This window comes from Thalia democratica, chromosome 9 (assembly GCF_965202585.1).
Source record: "Thalia democratica chromosome 9, ktThaDemo2.hap1.1, whole genome shotgun sequence".
In the NCBI taxonomy this organism is placed as follows: domain Eukaryota; kingdom Metazoa; phylum Chordata; class Thaliacea; order Salpida; family Salpidae; genus Thalia; species Thalia democratica.
The window spans coordinates 38149776-38176086 of NC_139173.1; the positions used below are offsets into that span (position 1 = coordinate 38149776).

Sequence of the window (26311 nt, forward strand, 5' to 3'; positions counted from 1 at the left end):
TTCCATTTTTTATATTGGCTAATTCCATACCATTGGACCAGCAATTAGATCGAGCATCTTCAGCCAGTACTTTAGTTTTTGGTCGGTACAAGATATATTTTGTATTACCTAAAACTATATCATTTGCATATTCCATATTTAAACACTAACAAGTTAAAACTGTAAGAAAGTAACAGGTACCTTTAAGATTCACAATACACAATTGAGTTCATGAAAACAGTATAGAATAAAAGTTTATATTCAAAAAAGTTAATTGTTATTTATATATTAAGTTTACAATATCTGGATAAAATATTTAAAGAAAACTTAAATTCGCCTTTTTTAGAAATGGTTGTTTACTGTCTTTTTTTTAAACAAAAACGATTAAATAAAAATTTTCAACTAGATATTTGTGAAAATGTATTTTCAACTATGTGAACAAAACTAAACAAATATAAAAACGTTTCATTCACTTTAAATTAAGTATCAATCGTTCTTACTTTTTTTATTAAAAAGAAAAAAGTGAGAACTATTTAAATCTTTTACTATTTAAAAAGGACCAAATATAAAAATATAGAGTGCTAGAATAAAGCCAGCTATAAAAATAATTTAGGCATAAAAACTTAAAATGTAAAGTTTACCTTATCATAAAACTAAACTTTATGCTGAAATATATAAACAAACTAAAAGTTAGCAAGTCTTTAAGAAAACAGCAAATTTAAAAAGATTCGAAGATGTTTATGGAATAAACTTTTCACAGTTGAACAAACAACGACCTTTCTTATAATAAACAATAAAATTTTCCACAAAATATGGATATAATCTGAAATTCATAGAGTTTTATTTTTTATTACTACTGCAATTATGAAGAATAATTTCACATTGGATTTTACAATAATACTTTAACTGTAAATTTTTACAAAACGTTTTAAAGTTGTTCTAACAATTTAAGTTTTTTTTTTTTGAATTTTTTTTAAATATATTTTACATTTAAATCATCAAAATTATTTTTTCAAAACAGGTACTACACAAATATTAAGAGTTTAATAAAATATAATGCAACTAAAAAACCAATTGACTTTTTACTGTTCAATGTCAACTAAATAAAAAATTCAAAAAAAAAAATACACTTATCCTTTGTTTTGATTTTACAAAGATTAGATAGTTTTTCTGAGCTTTAAAAACTTTTTAGTATTTTAGCTACAAAATAAACGATAAGGACTAAAATAATGATGCAACTTTTATCTAATAGTTTTATATAGTACTTTATATAACTGATAGTAATTGTCTATTTCAAACTTTTAAATAAAACTTATTTTAACTGCTTTACTTTTAGCAAGTACAGGTTATTGAACTAAAAGTAGTCTACAGTCCCTAAAAGATTTAAAACTATTTCAATGACTTTATCTGGACTTACACAAACACTCATGTGTATAACGTTATCGTAAAAACCAAAATAACTATTAAGCCGTTCAGAAAAAAACTTGGTTTAACTACCTTAAATTTTTTTTTTTTTAATTACAAAACAAGCTAAACTAACCATGTTTTCAGTTACATAAAAAGAATCTAGCTTAATTTACTTTTTTGTTTAAAATGCAGCTCATAAGATAAGTAATTGTAAATAATTATTAATTAAAAGTTGTTGTTATAATGTTAATAATAGATTAAAACTTTTATAATTTGTTTTATCTTATAAGTATATAATTAACTTAGTTTTTGAAATACCCTAATACCTAATTATGCAATTAAAAGTTACAAATTTATAAGATTATAAAACTTTTACTATATTTTAAAATAAAGATGTAAATTAAGTGCATATTTTACTATATTTGTTAATTAAAATAATGGTAATTTAACTTAATTTTCTGAGAGAATGAACTGTTTAGAAAATATTATAAAAATTTATTTTTTAATGTAAAAAATAAAAAGATAAGTACAAAAACTTTTATTATAGTCTAAACTTTTGCTAAAATTAACAAGTACGTGCTTTGTAAAACAGACATGCATGTGTTTAATGCGCTTCAACTTCTACAATAACTATTTATTTTTAATAAAAAACATCTCAAAAGACTCCTAATGGTCTGTAGTTTTGTAAGTTTAGTTTTGTTTTTATCATAAAGACATTAAAAAACTTTAATTATTGTCTAAACTTTGGCTAAAGTTAAAAAGTACGTGCTTTGTAAAACAAACACGCATGTGTTTAATGCGCTTCAATTTCTATAATAAATATTTATTTTTAATAAACAACATCTCAAAAGACTCCTAATGGTCTGTAGTTTTGTAAGTTTAGTTTTGTTTTTATCATAGTGACTTTAAAAAACTTTTTTGTTATTGTCTAAAGTTTGGCTAATATAACAAGTACGTGCTTTGTCAGACAAACACGCATGTGTTTAATGCGCTTCAACTTCTACAATAACTATTTATTTTTAATATATAACATATCAAAAGACTCCTAATGGTCTGTAGTTTTGTAAGTTTAGTTTTGTTTTTATCTTAAAGACTTTAAAAAACTTTTTTGTTATTGTCTAAAGTTTGGCTAAAATTAATAAGTACGTGCTTTGTAAAATAAACACGCATGTGTTTAATGCCCTTCAACTTCTAAAATAACTATTTATTTTTATTAAATATCATATCAAAAGACTCCTAATGTTCTGTAGTTTTGTAAGTTTAGTTTAGTATTTATCATAATACTTTAAATAACTTTTATTTTAGTCTAAACTTCGGCTAAATTTAACAAGTACGTGCTTTGTAAAACAAACAAGCATGTGTTTAATGCGCTTAAACTTCTACAATAACTATTTATTATTAAAAATACCATATCAAAAGACTCCTAATGGCCTTTAGTTTTTAAGTTTAGTTATGTTTTTATCTTAAAGACTTAAAAAAACTTTTATTAAAGTCTAAACTTTGGATAAAATTAAAAAGTACGTCCTTTGTAAAACAATAACGCATGTGATAATGTGCTTCAACTTCTACAATAACTATTTATTTTTAATAAATAACATATCAAAAGACTCCTTATGGTCTGTAGTTTTTCTAAGTTTAGTTTTGTTTTTATCATTAAGACATTAAAAAACTTTTATTATAGTCTGAACTTTGGCTAAAATTGACATATATGTGCTTTGTAAAACAAACACGCATGTGTTTAATGCGCTTCAACTTCTACAATAACTATTTATTTTTAATAAATAAGAAATCAAAAGACTCCTAATGGTCTGTAGTTTTGTTAGTTTAGTTTTGTTTTTATCAAAAAGACTTTAAAGAACTTTTATTTTAGTCTAAACTTTGGCTAAAATTGACAAGTACGTGCTTTGTAAAACAAACACGCATGTGTTTAACGCGCTTCAACTTCTATAATAACTATTTATTTTTAACAAATAACATATCAAAAGACTCCTAATGGTCTGTAGTTTTGTTAGTTTAGTTTTGTTTTTATCAAAAAGACTTTAAAGAACTTTTATTATAGTCTAAAGTTTGGCTAAAATTGACAAGTACGTGCTTTGTAAAACAAACACACATGTGATTTATGCGCTTCAACTTCTACAATAACTATTTATTTTTAATAAATAACATATCAAAAGACTCCTAATACTCTTTAGTTTTGTAATTTTAGTTTTGTTTTTATCAAAAATACTTAAAATCTTTTATTTTAGTCTAAACTTTGGTTAAAATTAACAAATACGTGCTTTGTAAAACAAACACATATGTGTTAAATGCGCTTCAAATTCTACTATAACTATTTTTTATTAATAAATAACATACCAAAAGACACCTATTGGTTTGTAGTTTTGTTAGTTTAGTTTTGTTTTTATCATAGAGACATTAAAAAACTTTTATTATATTCTAAACTTTGGCTAAAATTAAAATGTACGTGCTTTGTAAAACAAACGCACATGTGTTTAATGCGCTTCAACTTCTACATTAACTGTTTATTTTCAATAAATAAGATATTAAAAGACTCCTAATGGTCTGTAGTTTTGTATGTTTAGTTTTTTTTTTATCATAAAGACTTTAAAAAACTTTTATTATAGTCTAAACTTTTGCTAAAATTAAAAAGTACGTGCTTTCTAAACAAACGGATATTTGTTTAATGCGCTTCAACTTCTACAATAACTATTTATATTCAATAAATAACATATCAAAAGACGCCTCATGGTCTTTAGTTTTGTAAGTTTAGTTTTGTTTTTATCATAAAGACGTTAAAAAAACTTTTATTATAGTCTAATCTTTTGCTAAAATTAAAAAGTACGTGCTTTGTAAAATAACCGCACATGTGTTTAATGCCCTTCAACTTCTAAAATAACTATTTATTTTCAATAAATAACATATCATAAGACTCCTAATGTTCTGTAGTTTTGTAAGTTTAGTTTTGTTTTTAACGAAAAGACTTTAAAAACCTTTTTTTATAGTCGAAACTTAGGCTAAAATTAACAAGTACGTTATTAGTATAACAGACACGCATTTGTTTAATGCGCTTCAACTTAAACAATAACTATTTATTTTTAATAAATAACATATTAAAAGACTCTTAATGATCTTTAGTTTTGTAAGTTTAGTTTTGTTTTTATCATGAAGACATTAAAAAACTTTTATTATAGTCTAAACTTTAGCTAAAATTGTCAAGTACAGGCTTTGTAAAACAAACACGCATGTGTTTAATGCGCTTCAACTTCTACAATAACTATTTATTTTTAAAAAATATCATATCAAAAGACACCTAATGGTCTGTAGTTTTGTAAGTTTATTTTTGTTTTTATCTTAAAGACTTATAAAAACTTTTATTATAGTCTAAACTTTTGCTAAAATTAAAAAGTACATGCTTTGTAAAACGAATGGACATTTGTTTAATGCGCTTCAACTTCTACACTAACTTTTTCATTTTAATAAATAACATCTCAAAAGACACCTATGGTCTGTAGTTTTGTTTATTTAGTTATATTATTATCATAGAGACATTAAAAAACTTTTATTATATTCCAAACTTTGGCTAAAATTGTCAAGTACGGGCTTTGTAAAAAAAACACACATGTGTTTAATGCGCTTTAACTTATACAATAACTATTTATTTTTAATAAATATCATATCAAAAGACTCCTTATGGTCTGTAGTTTTGTAAGTTTAGTTTTAATTTTATCGTAAAGACTTAAAAAAACTTTTATTTTAGTCTAAACTTTGGCTAAAATTGACAAATACGTGCAGTGTAAAACAAACAGGCATTAGTTTGCGCTTCAACTTCTACAATAACTATTTATTTTTAATAAATAACATATCAAAAGACTCCTAATGGTCTGTAGTTTTGTAAGTTTAGTTTTGTTTTTATCATAAAGACTTTAAAAAAAATTTTATAGTCTAAAGTTTTGCTAAAATTAACAAGTACGTGCTTTGTAAAACAAACACACATGTGTTTAATGCGCTTCAACTTCTAAAATAACTATTTATTTTTATTAAAGAAAATATCATAAGACTTTTAATGGTCTGTAGTTTTGTAAATTTAGTTTTGTTTTTATCATAAAGACTTTGAAAAACTTTTATTTTAGTCTAAACTTTGACTAAACTTAAAAATAGGTGCTTTGTAAAACAAACACGCATGTGTTAATTGCGCCTCAACTTCTACAACAACTATTTATTTTCAATAAACAACATATAAAAGACTCCTATTGGTCTATAGTTTTGTAAGTTTAGTTTTGTTTTTATCATAAAGACTTTAAAAAACTTTTGTTATAGTCTAAACTTTGGCTGAAATTAACAAGTACGAGTTTTGTAAAACAAACACACATGTGTTTTTATGCGCTTAAACTTCTACAATAACTATTTATTTTCAATAAATAACATATCAAAAGACTCCTTATGTTCTGTAGTTTTGTAAGTTTAGTTTTATTTTTATCATAAAAACTTTAAAAAACTTCTATTTTAGTCTAAACTTTGGCTAAAATTAACAAGTACGTGCTTTGTAAAACAAACACACATGTGTTTAATGCACTTCAACTTCTAAAATATCTAAATATTTTTAATAAATAACATCTCAAAAGACTTCTAATGGTCAGTAGTTTTGTAAGTTTAGTTTTGTTTTTATCATAAAGACATTAAAAAACTTTAATTATATTTTAAACTTTGGCTAAAATTAAAAAGTACGTGCTTTGTAAAACAAACACGCATGTGTTTAATGCGCTTTAATTTCTATAATAACTATTTATTTTTAATAAACAACATCTAAAAAGACTCCTAATGGTCTGTAGTTTTGTAAGTTTAGTTTTGTTTTTATCATAGTGACTTTAAAAAACTTTTTTGTTATTGTCTAAAGTTTGGCTAAAGTAACAAGTACGTGCTTTGTAAAACAAACACGTATGTTTTTAATGCGCTTCAACTTCTAAAATAACTATTTATTTTTAATAAATAACATATCAAAAGACTGCTAATAGTCTGTAGTTTTGTAAGTTTAGTTTTGTTTTTATCTTAAAGACTTTAAAAAACTTTTTTGTTATTGTCTAAAGTTTGGCTAAAATTAAAAAGTACGTGATTTGTAAAATAAACACACATGTGTTTAATGCGCTTCAACTTCTTCAATAGCTAATTATTTTTAATAAATATCATATCAAAAGACACCTACTGGTCTGATGTTTTGTAAGTTTAGTTTTGTTTTTATCATAAAGACTTTAAAAAAAATATTATAGTCTAAAGTTTTGCTAAAATTAACAAGTACGTGCTTCGTAAAACAAACACACATGTGTTTAATGCGCTTTAACTTCTAAAATAAATATTTATTTTTATTAAAGAAAATATCATAAGACTTTTAATGGTCTGTAGTTTTGTAAATTTAGTTTTGTTTTTATTATTAAGTCTTTGAAAAACTTTAATTATTGTCTGAACTTTGACTAAACTTAAAAAATAGGTGCTTTGTAAAACTAACACGCATGTGTTAAATGCGCTTCAACTTCTACAATAACTATTTATTTTTAATAAATAACATATCAAAAGACTCCTAATGGTCTTTATTTTTGTAATTTTAGTTTTGTTTTTATCATATAGACTTTAAAAAACTTTTTTTATAGTCTAAACTTTGGCTGAAATTAAAAAGTACGAGTTTTGTAAAACAAACAAACATGTGTTTAATGCGCTTCAACTTCTAAAATATCTATTTATTTTTAATAAATAACATCTCAAAACACTACTAATGGTCTGTAGTTTTGTAAGTTTAGTTTTGTTTTTATCATAAAGACATTATAAAACTTTTATTTTAGTCTTAACTTTGGCAAAAATTAACAAGTACGTGCTTTGTAAAACGAACACGCAAATGTTTAATGCGCTTCAACTTCTACAATAACTTTTTTATTTTAATAAATAACATATCAAAAGACTTCTTATGGTCTGTAGTTTTGTAAGTTTAGTTTTTTTTTATCATTAAGACATTAAAAAACTTTTATTTTAGTCTAAAGTTTATCTAAAATTAACAAGTACGTGCTTTGTAAAACAGACACGCATGTGTTTAATGCGCTTCAACTTCTACAATAACTATTTATTTTTAATTAATAAGATATCAAAAGACTCCTTATGGTCTGTAGTTTTGTAAGTTTAGTTTTGTTTTTATCATAAAAACTTTAAAAAACTTCTATTTTAGTCTAAACTTTGGCTAAAATTACAAGTATGTTCTTTGTAAAACAAACACGCATGTGTTTAATGCGCTTCAACTTCTAAAATATCTATTTATTTTTAATAAATAACATCTCAAAACACTCCTAATGGTCAGTAGTTTTGTAAGTTTAGTTTTGTTTTTATCATAAAGACATTAAAAAACTTTAATTATATTTTAAACTTTGGCTAAAATTAAAAAGTACGTGCTTTGTAAAACAAACACGCATGTGTTTAATGCGCTTTAATTTCTATAATAATAATTTATTTTTAATAAACAACATCTCAAATGACACCTAATGGTCTGTAGTTTTGTAAGTTTAGTTTAGTTTTCATCTTAGAGACTTTAAAAAACTTTTTTGTTATTGTCTTAAGTTTGGCTAAAATTAACAAGTACGTGCTTTGTAAAATAAACACGCAAGTGTTTAATGCGCTTCAACTTCTACAATAACTATTTATTTTTAATAAATATCATATCAAAAGACTCCTAATGGTCTGATTTTTTTAAGTTTAGTTTAGTATTTATCATAAAAACTTTAAAAAACTTTTATTTTAGTCTAAACTTCGGCTAAATTTAACAAGTACGTGCTTTGTAAAACAACCGCACATGTGTTTAATGCGCTTCAACTTCTACAATAACTATTTATTTTTAATAAATAACATAACAAAAGACTCCTTATGGTCTGTAGTTTTGTAAGTTTAGTTTTGTTTTTATCAAAGAGACTTTAAAAAACTTTTATTATAGTCTAAACTTTGGCTAAAATTGACAAATATGTGCTTTGTAAAACAAACACGCATGTTTTTAAAGCGCTTCAACTTCTACAATAACTATTTATTTTTAATAAATAACATATCAAAAGACTCCTAATGGTCTGTAGTTTTGTTAGTTTAGTTTTGTTTTTATCATAAAAACTTTAAAGAACTTTTATTTTTGTCTAAACTTTGGCTAAAATTGACAAGTACGTGCTTTGTAAAACAAACACGCATCTGTTTAATGCGCTTCAATTTCTACAATAACTATTTATTTTTATTAAATAACATATCAAAAAACTCCTAATAGTCTTTAGTTTTGTAAGTTTAGTTTTGTTTTTATCATAAACACTTAAAAAAAGTTTTATTTTAGTCTAAACTTTGGCTAAAATTAACAAATACGTGCTTTGTAAAACAAACACATGGTGTTTTATGCGCTTCAAATTCTACTAAACTATTTTTTATTAATAAATAACATACCAAAAGACACCTATTGGTCTGTAGTTTTGTTAGTTTAATTTTGTTTTTATCATAGAGACATTAAAATGTTTTGACTATTATCTAAACTTTGGCTAAAATTAAAAAGCAGGTGCTTTGTTAAACAAACGCACATGTTTTTAATGCGCTTCAACTTCTACAATAACTGTTTATTTTTAATAAATAAGATATTAAAAGACTCCTAATGGTCTATGTTTTGTATGTTTAGTTTTTTTTTATCATAAAGACTTTAAAAAACTTTTATTATAGTCTAAACTTTTGCTAAAGTTAAAAAGTACGTGCTTTCTAAAACAAACGGACATTTGTTTAATGCGCTTAAACTTCTACAATAACTATTTATATTCAATAAATAAAATATCAAAAGACGCCTCATGGTCTTTAATTTTGTAAGTTTAGTTTTGTTTTTATCATAAAGACTTTAAAAAACTTTTATTATAGTCTAAACTTTTGCTAAAATTAAAAAGTACGTGCTTTGTTAAACAATCGCACATGTGTTTTATGCGCTTCAACTTCTACAATAACTATTTATTTTCAAAAAATAACATATCCTAAGACTCCTTATGGTCTGTAGTTTAGTAAGTTTAGTTTTATTTTTATCATAAAGACTTTTATAAACTATATTATAGTCTAAACTTTGGCTAAAATTTACAAGTTTGTGCTTTGTAAAACAAGCACGCATGTGTTTAATGCGCTTCAACTTCTACAATAACTATTTATTTTTAATAATAATCAATCAAAAGACTGATAATGGTCTGTAGTTTTTAAGTTTAGTTTTGTTTTCATCTTAAAGATTAAAAAAACTTTTATTATTGTCTAAAGTTTGGCAAAAATTAAAAAGTACGTCCTTTGTAAAACAAACACGCATGTGTTTAATGCGCTTCAATTTCTACAATAACTATTTATTTTTAATAAATAACATATCAAAAGACTCCTAATGGTCTGTAGTTTTGTAAGTTTAGTTTTTTTATCATAAAGACATTTAAAAACTTTTATTTTTGTCTAAACTTTGGCAAAAATTAACAAGAACGTGCTTTGTAAAACAAACACGTATGTTTTTAATGCGCTTTAACTTCTACAATAACTATTTATTTTTAATAAATAACATATCAAAAGACTCCTAATGGTCTGTAGTTTTGTAAGTTTAGTTTTTCTTTATCATAAAGACATTAAAAAACTTTTTATACAGTCTAAACTTTGACAAAAATTAACAAGTACGTGCTTTGTAAAACAAACACGCATGAGTTTAATGCGCTTCAACTTCTACAATAACTAATTATTTTTAATAAATAACATATCAAAAGACTCCTAATTGGTCTTTAGTTTTATAAGTTTAGTTTTGTATTTATCATAAAGACTTTAAAAAACTTTTATTTTAGTCTAAATTTTGGCTAAAATTAAAAAGTACGTCCTTTGTAAAACAAACACGCATGTGTTTAATGCGCTTCAATTTCTACAATAACTATTTATTTTTAATAAATAACATATCAAAAGACTCCTAATGATCTGTAGTTTTGTAAGTTTAGTTTTTTTATCATAAAGACATTTAAAAACTTCTATTATAGTCTAAACTTTGGCAAAAATTAACAAGAACGTGCTTTGTAAAACAAACACGTATGTTTTTAATGCGCTTCAACTTCTACAATAACTATTTATTTTTAATAAACAACATATCAAAAGACTCCTAATGGTCTGTAGTTTTGTAAGTTTAGTTTTTCTTTATCATAAAGACATTAGAAACTTTTTATACAGTCTAAACTTTGACAAAAATTAACAAGTACGTGCTTTGTAAAACAAACACGCATGAGTTTAATGCGCTTCAACTTCTACAATAACTATTTATTTTTAACAAATAACATATCAAAAGACTCCTAATGATCTGTAGTTTTATAAATTCAGTTTTGTATTTATCATAAAGACTTTAAAAAACTTTTATTATATTCTAAATTTTGGCTAAAATTAACAAGTACGAGCTTTGTAAAACAAACACGCATGTGTTTAATGCGCTTCAACTTCTAAAATAACTATTTATTTTTAATAAATAACATCTCAAAAGACTCCTAATGATCTGTAGTTTTGTAAGTTTAGTTTTGTTTTTATCATAAAGACTTTAAAGAACTTTTATTTTAGTCTAAAGTTTGGCTAAAAATGACAAGTACGTGCTTTGTAAAACAAACACGCATCTGTTTAATGCGCTTCAACTTCTACAATAATTTTTTTTATTAATAAATAACATATCAAAAGACTCCTAATGATCGGTAGTTTTGTAAGTTTAGTTTTGTTTTTATCATAAAGAGTTTAAAAACCTTTCTTTATAGACTAAACTTATACTAAAATTAACAAGTACGTGGTTTGTAGAACAAACACGCATGTGTTAAATGCGCTTTAACTTCTACAATAACTATTTATTTTTAATAAATAAGATATCAAAAGACTCCTAATGGTCTGTAGTTTTGTAAGTTTAGTTTTGTTTTTATCATAAAGACATTAAAAAACTTTAATTATAGTCTAAACTTTGGCAAAAATTAAAAAGTACGTGCTTTGTAAAACAAACATACATGTGTTTAATGCGCTTCAACTTCTACAATAACTATTTATTTTTATATAAAAACTTAATTTTTTCAATGAAGTAATACTTTAACCTCTTTAATATTACAAACCAAACGGAAATTCATTATTAAGTTTGATATTTTTGTTAAAAAATTTGAAATAAATTTCTAAGTGAAAATTATTGGTGAACATTTTTTTAAATAATTTCCCAACTTTTTTTTTTGTTTATCGTTATAAAAACAAAATTTTTAAGCTTTTAAAAAAAGTAAAAAGTTTTCGATAACAAAATACTTAAAAGTAAAAGCTTATAAACTTATTTTTAAAATTAATTGAAGTGATAGTTCATTTAAACTGTTACAACTCCATGTAAAACGGATCTTTTTTCTTTAGTTTTTCTTAGCTCAACCTGGAACGAACGCTCGTCAATTCCCACAATATTTCGCATATGGATCGTTTTTTATTCTTCCTGAAAACAAAGTACAATGTAGAAAGAACCAGAATAAATACAAGCAACAATGAAATGATTAAAAGTCCAAGTATATTGTTTGAAGATTTTTCATTTGCAGACTGGTTGTTTTGAAGTTGAAAGTTTTGTTTTGTTGAAATGTCACCATAAACGTTGTTGTTCAAATTTGTGACATCTATAAATGGAAAATCGAGGTTTGTAGTTGTGTCTATTTGAAAACTATTACTTTCTACTGCTGTTGTAATTTCGTCATACTTTTTGTTACTTTCTGTGGTAGCCATGTTTGGTATGTCAGTCAAACAAATGTAATTGCCAGATTCAATGAAGTCAAAATCAAACTGGTTTTTATAAGAATACAAAGCCACGCTTTTCGATCTTTTAAGAATTTTTATATTTTGACTGTTTTCAAAAAAATTATGCAACTTTTTTCTACTAATTCCTTTATAAATAAAACCATTTTCACCTTTAACATTAGTATGCCAAATTTCACAACTTCCTTCATCAAAATACTTTTTGATGAGTTTTAAAATTTTGGAAAAATGTTTTCCATTTTTTATATTGGCTAATTCCATACCATTGGACCAGCATTTGGATCGAGCATCTTCAGCCAGTACTTTAGTTTTTGGAATGTAGAAGATATATTTTGTATTACCTAAAATTATATCGTTTGCATGTTCCATGTTTTTTAACCAACAAGTTAAAACTGTAAGAAAGTAACAAGTACTTTTAAGATTTACAATACACAATTGAATTCATAAAAACAGTATAGAATATAACTTTATATTCAAGAAAGTTTATTGTTTTTTATATATTAAGTTTACAATACCTGGACAAAATATTTAAAGAAAACTTAAATTTGGCTTTTTTAGAAATTGTTGTTTACTGTTAAACAAAAAACAATTAAATAAAGTTTTTCCACTAGATACTTGTGAAAACGTATTTTCAAATATTTGAACAAAACTAAACAAACATAAAAACGTTTTATTCACTTTAAATTTAGTATCAATCGTTCTTACATTTATTATTAAAAAGAAAAAAGTGAGGAACTTTTTAAATCTTTTACTATTTAAAAAGGACCAAATATAAAAATAAAGAGTGTTAGAGTAAATCCAGCTATAAAAATAATTTAGACATAAAAACTTAAAATTTAAAGTTTACCTTATCATAAAACTAAACTTTATACTGAAATATATAAACAAACTGAAAGTTAGCAAGTCTGTAAGAAAACAGCAAATTTAAAAGGATTCGAAGATGGTTATTGAATAAACTTTTCACAGTTAAACAAACAACGACCTTTCTTGTAATAAACAATAAAATTTTCCACAAAATATGGATATAATCTAAAATTCATAGATTTTTATTTTTTATTACTACTGCAATTATAAAGAATAATTTCACATTGGATTTTAAAATAATATTTTAACTGTAAATTTTTACAAAACGTTCAATAGTTGTTTTAACAATTTAAGTTTTTTTTTTTTAAATATATATTTCATTTGAATCATCAAAATTACTTTTTCAAAACAGATACTACACAAATATTCAGAATTTAAAAAAATATTATGCAACTAAAAAACTAATTGACTTTTTACTGTTCAATATCAACTAAATAAAAAATTCAAAATAAAAAAATTGCACTTAACCTTTGTTTAATTTTTAAAAAATTAGATAGTTTTTCTGAGCTTTAAAAACTTTTTAGTATTTTAGCTACAAAATAAACGATAAGGACTAAAAATAATGATGCAACTTTTATCTAATAGTTTTATATAGTACTTTATATAACTGATAGTAATTGTCTATTTCAAACTTTTAAATAAAACTTATTTTAACTGATTTACTTTTAGCAATTACGGGTTATTGAACTAAAAGTAATATATAGTCACTTATAGACTTGAAACTATTTTAATGACTTCATTTGGCCTTACACAAACACTCATGTGTATAACGTTATTGTAAAAACCAAAAAAAAAGTCTATTAAGCCGTTTAAAAAAAACTTGATTTAACTATCTTCACCTTTTTATTTTTTCATTACAAAACAAGCAAAACTAATCATGTTTTCAGTTAAATAAAAAGAAAGCTGCTTATTTTACTTTTTTGTTTAAAATACAGCTTATAAGATAAGCATTTGTAAATAATATTATTAATTAAAACTGGTTGTTATAATGTTAATAATAAATTAAAACTTTTATAAGTTGTTATATCTTATGAGTATTTAATTTACTTTGTTTTTGAAATACCCTAATACCTAATTATGCAATTAAAAGTTATAAGTTTATAAGATTATAGAACTTTTACTACATTTTAAAATAAAGATGTAAATAAAGTGCATATTTTACTATATTTTGTTAACTAAAGTAATGGTAAATTAACTTTATTTTCTGAGAGAATGAACTGTTTAGAAAATATCATAAATATTTTTTTAAATATAAAAATAAAATGATAAGTATAAAAAAATATATTTTATTAACAGTTTCAAATTATTTAAATTAAACCTTTTTTTCAAGATTTCGGATATAACTATTTTTTTTTAATGTTAAAAGTTGTCAAAAACTATGATATAATTTTGAGTTATTGAACTGTAAAAAATACCTTTTTTCTTATAAAGAATAAACTGTATTAGTATATTAGTTGTTGAAATATTTTTTTAAACTAAAAAAAAGTAAGATAATATAAGTTAAATCATGTGGTATAATTATTATAAGCATGTAATGAATATCATCTTAGCATTTTAGAATCTATGTTATGCAAGCAACAGTACGTTTATAAATCTAGTCTTTATAAGTTGCTTTAAATGGTTTTTCTAGTTTGTCACTTGTTTTTTTTTATCTATTGTTTTTTATACTTATATATTTATACGTATGCTTATCTTAGTTAACTTTCTAATTAATTTCGCTTAATCTTATTAATTGAGTGTTTTCTGATGTAACTTAAAACTGTTTATTTAATCATAGTTTAATTTTGAAAATCAATTGATAACAAAAGTAGTTTATAAGGGTTAGCTGAAATATATTTAAGTTTGTTAAATAAAGGGGTGTTTAGATAAATTTTGTCTAAAGTCTTTGAATAATATTATAAGACAAAAAAAAATTATCAAACAAAACTTAACCTTATACTACGTTTAAAACATAGTTGTATTAATAGTTTCATTTATAGTTAAAAACGTCTAGTTATATTTTATTAAATTATTGAACAATTAATTGCTATACATACTTATTGTTAGTTAAAACAAAAAGTTTTAATACTAAATATTATTAATTCAACAAAATTAAAATAAGTAAATTTATAGAGTGGAGACGCTTGGAGTCGAAAACAAAACCTTAAAAGTAACAACAACAGGTCCTACCGAGACTTGAACTCGGATCACAGGATTCAGAGTCCTGTGTGCTAACCATTACACCATAGGACCGCACGCCTAAAACCAAGTTAAAGCGTTTATAAAACTAATATGCGTAATACAACTTTTATTAGTCTTGTAAGTGCTTAAAATTTTCAAATAGATTAAATCTTATAACAAAAGTTTTTAAATAACACTCATACTTTTCTAAAAAATTGATAAACTTATAGATCTGTTAATATTAAGGAGTTAGTTGACAACGTCGTCTAAATATATCCTTAAAACTCAGTAAACAACCTCCTTCTATACTTCTACTATGTACTTAACTTGTTAAGTAAATTATTTAAAATACTCATTTTATAAATTATAAAAGTTATTTCAGTGCAAAGATAAATTTTTTTGATGTATAAATAAAAGGAGACTTATAGGATTTATCACTTAGATTAAAATACAGTTAATTTTTTTTTTGTCAAAATTTTTTTACTGCTTTTTTAGTTTTATTAAAACGTTAATAATTTTTAATGGTTTTTGTTTTATTTAGAAAATTTAATTAAATAAAGACTTGATCAAAAAATTAAATTCTTTAAAAAATTGATATTTAATCGGAGATGACAATACCGATAAAATAGAGTATTACAACAAAATTATGAATAATATACCTTAAAAGTTTTTTTTTTGTAAAGTCTCAATTTATAAGTGTAGTTGCTTTACATAATACTAAAAGTATACAACTAAACGTGTTTCAATCTACTCATATTTTTATATATTTTCTGCATAGAGTTTTTAAAACATATTTTTGTAATTTTATTATAAGCTGAATTGATTATATTATTTCAGTTACATAAACAAGTTTGTTTTAGTGTTACAAGAAACAAACTGTACACAGTACGATTAGTCTCTAACTTTTAGTATTACAAAAAAGAAGTTACATCTCAATATTATAAAGCAAAGTATTAAATGTTTTAAACACCTACTTTTTAAGTCTTTATTTTTGAGTTTAAAGTAGGGCAATGAAAAAAATAAAATACGTTTAAAAAAACTGTAATTTTTAGTTTTAAAACTAAACATATTGGATATGTGCTTTATTTATAAGTACTTTAGAAATGATACAAAGAACATAATTAAACTACTAATTTATAATAAACGAACTATAGTATGTGTTTTTTAAATTTGTTAGGTACAACTAAGTCTTTTTTAAACATTTTGTGGTATGTTAGTGTTTTACGTTGATTAGTTTTTATGCACAAACTTTGCCTTGAATTATTTCAAATATTTTATCTTTTAACTGAAAAACATAATTTTACAAAAAAATGATAAATATTCAACTTTCTTTAATTTTGTTCTTATGCTTCAACTATCAACATCTTATGGTAAAAAATGTCATCGTAACTGCAATGGGTATGACCCACAAGTTGTCTCGAAACAACCCATTAAAAGTGGAAGTGAAGAAAGCACCAACCCATCAAACCTTAAAAAACAATGAAAAAGGTAGAAGAAAGTTGAGAGAAAGAATAAATCATCTTGAATCAGTTGCTAATAACCAAGATTCAGGAATATACGTTTAATCAGCTTTCAAGTGTGTTTATAAATTGTATAGCTTACAAAAATAGAAAAGAAGTTATGTATTAGAAAGTATTCAGTAAAGTTTTTTGTGTACGAAGTAATACAAATAACAAAAAGCAAGCGATTTAGTTAAAATTCCCAGATTGAATTTGTTTCTCATTTAGCTTTATGATAAATAGTACTTTAGATAAACAAGCAATTTTGATACTTTTTAACATAAAAAAAATATAACTGTTATAATAATTACTATATAAGCTTTTTACATTAAATTGTTTATACTAGGTTGTTTAATATGCACAAGGTTTTTATATGTTTCACTTTGTGTTTTTTTAGTAAAAACCTTAGTTTATACAAAAGTATTTCAATCATAACAATAGTCTTACAAATGTAAAAAAAAAATAGCTGATATCATCTAAAAACTAAACTTTATTCAGCTAATATTAAAACAGTTTTATAGCAACTTTTTTTAGTTTAAGAATGTGCAGTTCCGGTAATAGAACGAGTCAAGATCAACTTAACCGAATTATTACGTCACAATGAACATGTGAATCTGAATTGTGATAAACCTTACAAAATAGAAGGAGAACCAATCAGAAAATGTCAGTATGGAAAATTGGAACCAAACTTTTAGAAAGTTTCTTTCAAGTGTTTGCCACGTCAGTATAAAGATTAAAATAGTTTACAAAAAGTTATACGAAGTTCCTTGTTTACTACCTGTCGCTTCTTTTTCAAATAAACTTATTAATTTAGTTAAAAAATTATACATAAAAAGAAACATTAAACTATTTAATATATGAGGTTCATTATGTTTTTATTATTCTTAAAATTATGAAACGATTTGAATAAAAGTACTTTCTAATATTTTAATGCATTATTCTTTAGCATAATTGTTTTAATATTGGTCAAGAAATTTTCAAGTATTTAATATATATTTAAAAGATGACAACATATAGGTGAATAAAAAGACATGTATATAAATCTTAAAAGAAGTTAAGATTAAAAAAATATAATAAATACTCTGAACAGGTATCTAAATTACAAACTTTACAGTTTAATACGAACTTCTTAAAGAAAGATTGACACGATCAGAAACTGAAACTTTTTGTCAAAATAAATTCAATAAAATTTTATTAATGGACAAAATTGATACTACTAAACAGAGAAAATTTTATAAAATAAAAAATATCAATACATCACAAAAATTAACATATTTTATTGATAAAATAAGTCTACATTTTATTTTCTAAAAAATTACCTTAAAAGTTAGAATATATTTTCTAAACATATTGATTAATTAATTTTTTTTTTACTAACTTAAACTTTACTTGTTAGGAAATTTTGTATAGACGCTAACAATTATGGTTCTATTCACATTGCACTTTCAAAAAACAACTCGCAAAACACTTTAGAGCGTTTGGACTTAGGTAGCATGGAAGGTTTCGTCTTTGACTGGCAGGACAGATACAGAAATAACAATTATATGTATCTGAACTGCATGCCATTATAAGAGGCAAAAATATCTGATTTTATAAACAACCCTGAGTTTTTCATTTTTCAGTATTACTAGGCGTTGAAAAAAACTTTTTTTATTCTGTTTTTATACAAAGTGCTATAACTTTCTTTTTTCTTATTAATTCTTATTGTAGTTATAAATCAATTTATACCATTTTTTGGTAAGTGTTTGAATGATAATGCTGTAAAGTGAAAATATAAGTTTTATATAGATTATGTTTATCATTTTTTGAAAAACTTTAAATTTGATTGACACTTTAAACAAATGTGTGTTTTTTATTTTATTTTTGTAAATGTTGTTTTATTCTAAAACTTACTTACCTTTGTAATTTTGTAAAACAAGAAAAATTTCTTATTAAATTTTATAGCTTTATAAATGCATTAATGTTTACAATCTCTAAAGACTTGAACTTTTTTATGTTTTTAAAAGTTTCAAATTGGTAAAACTTACTGATTTTTTAAACTATGTAAGATTTATGAAAACTAAATACTTATTCTTGGAAACTCCTTTTATTTTCGTTTACAATAGGTAAAATAGTTTGAATCTCTTAATTAGGATATTAATTGGTAGTAAAGTTTTTACTATTAACTATAGTTTGTATTTTTACCATATCATATATTACAGTTTTAAAAAAATATATATGGTTACACATTTTATATAAACAAAAATATATTGTTGATGTTAAAAACAGTATTTAGTTTTAAAATAAATATAGTTCAAAAAACAAATCAAAGTTCGAAGAAATCATAATTTTGTATTGATTACTATTTGACTACTTGACTACAATTGTAACTATTTCCTATATAAACACCGCATTATGTAATTAAGCCCAAACCTCGATATCTAAGTCGTGAGAGAGTCAGATTAAAGATCAGAACGTTCCTGGTTCAATCCTGAATCGAGACAATTTTTTCGATGAGGACAATGTCATAATAGGAAATAAGGAATAGGTTAATTATGGGTAAAATAAATAAATATTTTTTGCACTGAGTATGTAAAGTGCAATTTTTCCTACATTCCTTTTAATGAATGAACAGACTTTTACCTAAATTCTTTATAAAGTAATAAGTGCTAGCTTCTTATAGTTTTTCTTTTCTTGATGTCTTTTTAGTTTTTAGAAGTAACGAATGATGGATTCAAATAAATGAAGTATTTATTTTATAGATTTCTTTTGGATCGGTGTTTTTATGAGTAACTTATTGTAAATTTGTTCAATTATACTTCTCGTGACGTCATTTTTAATAACTTTTTGTACAATTAATTTTATAAGGGTTTTTTATTTGTAAATTTTGTTAAGCTGTTCGATATTTTTATCAAGTGACGTCATTTTGATATTTATTATACAAATACCACAAGTAGTTTATGTCTTATACAAACCACAAGTTTCGTTAGCTCAGTCGGGAGAGCATCAGACTGAAGATATACACTATTAAAATTGACATTACATATTCTCAAAAATTTATTAGCATAGTAAAGCTGCCTAAACACTTAGAATGTAAATTGTAAAACTTCTGTTTGTGATTATTTGAAACAAATAATTATTTTGATTAATAAACTTGTATGAATAACCGTAATCCTTAAATTAAAAAAATAAACGCTAAGATAGCGTTCAAATAATCTTATAATGATAGTATACTAAATTATAAAAAGTATTAATATAATAAATTATAAAAAGCTATTAAGTTGGTATACAAAACAATTTCTCGACCCGAAAATGAACCAGGGACCTTCAAATCTTCAGACTGACGATTTACCGAGTGAGATATCAATGCAGATGGTAAATACATATTGAAGTGTTTCTATCAACAATTGTCTGTTATTTAGCTAAGTCTATTAACTGAGTTTACAGAAGGTTCGGATTAGTCATTTAGAACAAGCTCAAGTTGTTTAAAAATTAGACTACGCTTATTCAAAATAAAAGACATATTGTTTTTATTTTATTTTTTTAAATATTAGATTAAGTTTGTTTGAAAAATATAATAAGTATGTTTAAAAATGAGACTGAGTTTTTAAAAAAATAGACTGATGTTTTTTAAACTAGACTGAAGTTGTTTAAATACCAGACTTGCTTTTGAATTACTTGAACTAAAACGATTATAATATATAATTTATAATAAAAACTATAACTTCGGTTAACTTGAATAGTTAGCGCATCATTTTTTTAAAACTAATAGTGCTATACAAATAAACAGTTTTGTGATAAACATTGTTTGCCTAAGCTTAAAGTAAAACACTTAAATAGTTTACTTGATTGTTCTGAATACTATGCTAAGATTAACAAAACCAACTACTAGTTCACCCAGCCTACCAATATTAAATAAGCTGTACTTTTTTTTTACTTTTGTTGGTAGTTTTTATAATATTTTGAAAATTTTGTATAGGTTTAAAGCAGGGGTCGGCAAACTGCGGCCCGCGGGCCAATTGCGGCCCGCGAAGGGTAAATCTGCGGCCCGCGAGCATGTTATTTTTTTGAATGGAATGCGGCCCGCGAAAGAAAATTTTGTGGCCCGCGAGCATGTAAAAGTGGCCCGCTGAGCAAAAATATATTTTAAGTAAAATTTTTTTAGGTATTTCGATTTAATTTGTATAGTTTGGTTTTAAGTCTCTGTATAACATTTAAAAATAATTATAAGAAGTTTCTACTTTAATTTAAAAATGTATAAAAGAGAGTTTAGCATTCTAACAGGATATTTTTCTGAGTTTCATAATAACTTCTACTTTACAACAGCAAGTAATTATCTGAAAAAAGAGTGCTTGAATTTAATAAGTTAGTTATATTATACCTATTTATCAAATAAACTAAATGCAAATGTTTTCCGTTTTGTACAAAAGTAATGCACAGTAACTAACTAAAGTGTCGTTTCTTTATAGCTTAGATATTCTTTCCAATATTTTTTATACCTAAGTTTTTTTTATATATTTTTTATTTGTAAATGTTATGTTTTAATGTAAAAACATTTAAAATAACATAGTAATAAGAAAAAAAGGTTTATTAAAGTTTTGTTTTGACACATTTTAATTTTTTAGAAGTTTTCTTTGTACTTGAACTAATTTATATGCACACCAACTTAAAAAAATGCTCATATTTTAAACCATTTTTTATAAAATACTTTAGTTAGTTAAAGTTTAGTTTATGCATAATTTTCTAAGTTTGTTTTTTCTACATGTAGTATCTAAATTTGTACAGACACAATTAAAATAATATATATGACATAAACTAATATAGTTTTTGTTAGGTATACATTTTCATTTTTCAAACATTGATTTGTCAAACTAAGTTAACTTTTATGCTTTGCATATCAATATACACATTTGCTGTTTTTTGGAGCTACCTATTTAATATAAACTAGACTTAGGGATAGTTTATAAACATTGACACACACTCAGACTATCACTATTTGAAGACTTCAAATCTCAGGCCAACTAAGTCATTTTATAAGTTTTTGGCTACAATTGTTTTTTGTATACAAAAATATCAGGAATGTTTTTGTTAATTCAGTCTGGCTTTTTTGCTTAAAAGAGTGGTAAATTAAACTTATGATGTAAGTTTTGCTCAACCCAAAGTGTTAGTTTTAGTTATAATTTATGTTATAATATATCAAGTTCAAGCTTTGAACTTAAAAATTTATGCTTAAAAATTTTGGAAAAAAAATTGAATTTGAGAACTTTTGAAAAAGCCTGGAGTTTCAAACAATTTTTACATGTTAAGTAGTGAAATTTCGATATGACACAAAAAATTTAGCAAATAAACATTTCTTTATTAAAAAATGCTAAAGTAGCTTAACAGTGTTTTTTTATATTGATATACTTTATAAGACACTTTTTAAACTTTAATTAAACTTTATACTAAAAATAAAAGAAGGAATTGTACTTCTAAAAACTTTTGGTGCATTGCACCTTTACTTGTAAAATTTCACCGATTGTTGTGCTTCGTGTTTGAACTAAACCAAGAAATTATACTAAAGTGTCAAAGTTAAAAAAACATCTCTAATAAAAATTCTCAGATGAGCAAAATTTTTCTATCAGTGCTCTCATCTTAACATATTGATTAAAGACGAGCATAAAGTTAATTTTATAAGAAAATTTATTAATTTTTCCAAAAACATAAAAATTTAACGCAATTATTTTCCTTATCTTAAAAGCTATCTAAAAATTTTTTTTTATTTTAGAGAACGCACCTTTGTCTTTTATTAAAAAAAAAATTTTTGGTTTGGGGATGGAGTAATTTCATGGGGTCCCTCCAAAAATAAAGGTTTTTTTTTGGTTTTTTTCATTATTATTGTTTAAAACCAAAAATAAATATTTTTTTTTTATTTTTTTTTTCCCCTTATTTTGCATGTTATTTAAACTCTTAAATGTTTATTTTATGAATAATGTTAATATCTTTTACGATTTGGCCCAAAATCAAAATGATGTATATAACACTATCATTTGCCTTGGCCATTTCCTAGATAAAAAATTGATAAAAGGAAAAAACATATTAATAAGAATTTGCATTACAACAAGTTTAATTAAATAAATTTAGTTTAATTAAGTTTGTTGTAATTCACATTCTTATTAATTTGTTTTTTCCTTTTATCAATCTTTTATCTAGGAAATGGCAAGGCAAATGATAGTGCAATATACATCATTTTGATTTTGGGCCAAATCGTAAAAGATATTAACATTATTCATAAAATAAACATTTAAGAGTTTAAATAACATGCAAAATAAGGGAAAATAAAAAAAAAATAAAAAAAAAATATTTATTTTTGGTTTTTAAACAATAATAATGAAAAAAACCAAAAAAAACCTTTATTTTTGGAGGGACCCCATGAAATATATCCATCCCCAAACCAAAATTTTTTTTTTAATAAAAGACAAAGGTGCGTTCTCTAAAATAAAATGAAAAATTTTTAGATAGCTTTTAAGATAAGGAAAATAATCGACATTAAAGTTTTATTCTTTATGAAAAATTAATAAATTTGCCTATAAAATTAACTTTATGCTCGTTGATTAAAGTCATAATTTGATTTATGCGACTTTATAACCTTAATGCATTTCCTAAATAGGACTTTTTGTTGTCATTGAAGAAATAAACAAAAGTTTTTCATTACTGCCAACAAAAATTCTTTAAAAAAAAAAATTCAATTATAAACGGTATCTCATTATTAACAATAAATTTTGCTTCTTTATAACTTGCCTTAACAATTTTTTTCTAATAACTCTGTAGTTACTGAAGATAATCATGTGCTTTGTTGGAACTGACTTTGGTGATTTGTTTTTTTATCGTTTCTCGTAATAACTCGTAACTAACGTTTTTTTTTTGTTGCTCGTCTTTTATTTTACAACTAATATTTTTAAATTCTTATTTCAGATAAAGAATTGCTGTAATGCTTAATAAAAAAGAGGTTTTTCTCTTCGCTAATGACTCAAATAAGTCTTATACTTTTGTTAAAAAATGTATAAGAAAATTAATTGTCCATTCCAGCTGACTTATATTTTTTGGCATGTAATTTGTTTACTGTTAATAAGTTTCGTTATTTCTTTATGTTGTAAACTTTTTTTTTAACTGGGTTGCTACACAAACAGGCTATTTTAAAAAGCTTGAAAACTCAGATGTGTGTGAAATTTTTATTTCAAACACTTGAAATAAATCTTAGAATTCCCAGAATAGTTTTTATGACTGTAGTGTAGTTTACTTATTGTAGTTTTTTCTTGTTTTTTTACACTTTGTGTACTTTTTAATGATGATGATATTTTTACTAGGTTCTTAAGCTTGAATTACAACGATTTAGTAGCTTTTTAAACTTTTAATGAACTTAGGCTGCTTTGATACAACTCAGACATTTTTGCTTTTTAAGTGACAACCATGTAAAAGACTAGTTACTAATAAGATACTTTATTTAAATATTCGAGAATTAATTATTTTAAAGAATTTGTTCTAGCTTTCTATAATACAAACAGGTATTAATTTTATTAAATTAACTAACAACTAAATTTTCTAATGAATGTAAACTATTTAACATGCAAAAACTTTTTTTTTGAAGTTAATATTTTTAGAAATATGAAAAAAGGGGTTGATAATATAACAAATATATAAAAGTAACTAATAAATTGTCTTTAAAGTTTGGTTTTTATAGAGAGTTAAATTATATTTGAAATTACAAAAGTAATAAATTTAACTAAGTAAGTGCTTATGAAAGTAAATAGTCTATTAACACTTAAGTATATTAGTAAATGTAAATTTTGTTGTAATTTTATTTAATTTAATTTAAATAGTCATTCTATGTATAGCTAAAAGTTATTTAAAATGATAAGGTGAATAAAAGTAAAACTTTTCTCTAGTGTGACTAAAACTAAAACCAAAAGATTATTCAAATGTCACTAAAACTAAAACTGCGGCCCGCGAAGACTTTGTAAACTTGAAATTTGGCCCGCGACCACCAACTGCCTGCCGACCCCTGGTTTAAAGTAAAGCTGTTAAAAATATCTACACTAGAGCTATTCAAAAAAATTAAAGCGCAGCAAAATATTTTAAAGCAACGCACTTATTATTACGTCACACTCAGCCAACTATGACGTCACAATCAGCTTGCTGAGCTTCATAAACCGTAACATGCCCTCACTTCCAAGCGTCTCCGTAGCGCAATGGATAGCGCGCTGGACTTCTAATCCAGAGGTTCCGGGTTCGAGTCCCGGCGGAGATGTGGTTGGGTAGCATAGCCGAGCGGTCTAAGGCGCTGGATTAAGGCTCTAGTCTCTTCGGAGGCGTGGGTTCGAATCCCACTGCTGCCACTCATTTTTATTGAAATTTGTGCCCTGTTTTTATCAAAAACTAAATTTAAGCAAATATTAGTAGGTTTGAATTTAATACAGAACGTATGGGTTCTTAAAGAATAAATGCTTACTTTTTAATGCATTTTTATCAGTTTGATTTGATAATTTTTAAAAGGTTTAAATCAAAATAAAAACATTAAAATTTTTTTTAAATGCATAAAAAGTGTTTTGTTTATATAAGTTTTTGAAATGAACAAATATTAAATTATATCATTGAGAAGGTATGACAATAAACAGACATAAGCTTAATGAAAACATAAAAGTCTGAACAAAGTTAGTAATGCACTATAATGTAAATGAAACTAGCAACTTTAAAAAATTAAATGAAGCTTCTATATTTCTAAGTGAAAATAAAACTAGTAGCATTAAAAGTTGTAATGAAAGTTTTAAATTAAAAAAAATAAAATAGTAGAGTATGAAGTGTTTAGGTTTGGTAGTTTTCAAATATTTTTATATTTTTTGAAACAATGTTAATTAAAGTTACTAGTTGATTAAAATATTCTCTATATTAGCATTGTAATTTATAAAATGTTAATAGTTGAAATGACAACACAACGTTTTAATAACAAAAGTGAGCTACCGGTAATTTGCTTAAATTTAAGTAAAGTATGCTACTAAACTGAACAATACCTATATAATTATACATAAACAGTTATAAAATATTATTTTTGACAAATAAAAATTCCTACACCGGGAATCGAACCCGGGCTGCCTGGGTGAAAGCCAGGAATCCTAACCACTAGACCATGTAGGATTGTGCTTGTGAGCGCTTTATTGCGACTATATTCGCATAGTTAAGCATTATGATGTAACAATCAAATTATTATCAAAGAATTTGATTAGACTTATTCAGCCTTCATACTAAAGTAGCGTGGTAACTTTAACCTTTTCTTTCTCTACTTAAAAATTTAGCTTACAAGTACTAATCTAGGAATATAGATTGAATTATATTCTATTTTTCTTTAATGCTAAATAACCATGTATAACTCTAAAAATTGATACAATGTTTAGTGCAAATTAATAAGTAACATTGTATACATGACACTTAATCAAAAATAGTAGGTATTATACACTTTTATTTTTGACACTTAAAACGATTTACGGTAAAACAAAAACGTTTATAACTTTTTATACGCCCAGACTAATTAAGATTTACATATATTTTTTACTAAAAACAAAGATTTAAGTATGTTTTCAAAAGCCATTTAAAACACA

The 26311-nt window shown here is 24.1% G+C and overlaps 4 non-coding genes across 4 annotated transcripts; 2 read left to right on the top strand and 2 right to left on the bottom strand.

Moving 5' to 3' along the window:
* Positions 1–15201: 15201 nt before the first annotated feature.
* Trnaq-cug (transfer RNA glutamine (anticodon CUG)) lies at positions 15202–15273 on the bottom strand. Its single transcript has one exon. It is a non-coding gene; the product is annotated as a tRNA-Gln (tRNA).
* Positions 15274–24893: 9620 nt separating this feature from the next.
* Positions 24894–24966, top strand: Trnar-ucu (transfer RNA arginine (anticodon UCU)). Its single transcript has one exon. It is a non-coding gene; the product is annotated as a tRNA-Arg (tRNA).
* Positions 24967–24972: 6 nt separating this feature from the next.
* Positions 24973–25054, top strand: Trnal-aag (transfer RNA leucine (anticodon AAG)). The gene has a single exon. It is a non-coding gene; the product is annotated as a tRNA-Leu (tRNA).
* A 724-nt stretch (positions 25055–25778) lies between these two features.
* On the bottom strand, positions 25779–25850 carry Trnae-uuc (transfer RNA glutamic acid (anticodon UUC)). Its single transcript has one exon. It is a non-coding gene; the product is annotated as a tRNA-Glu (tRNA).
* Between the last annotated feature and the right edge of the window lie 461 nt (positions 25851–26311).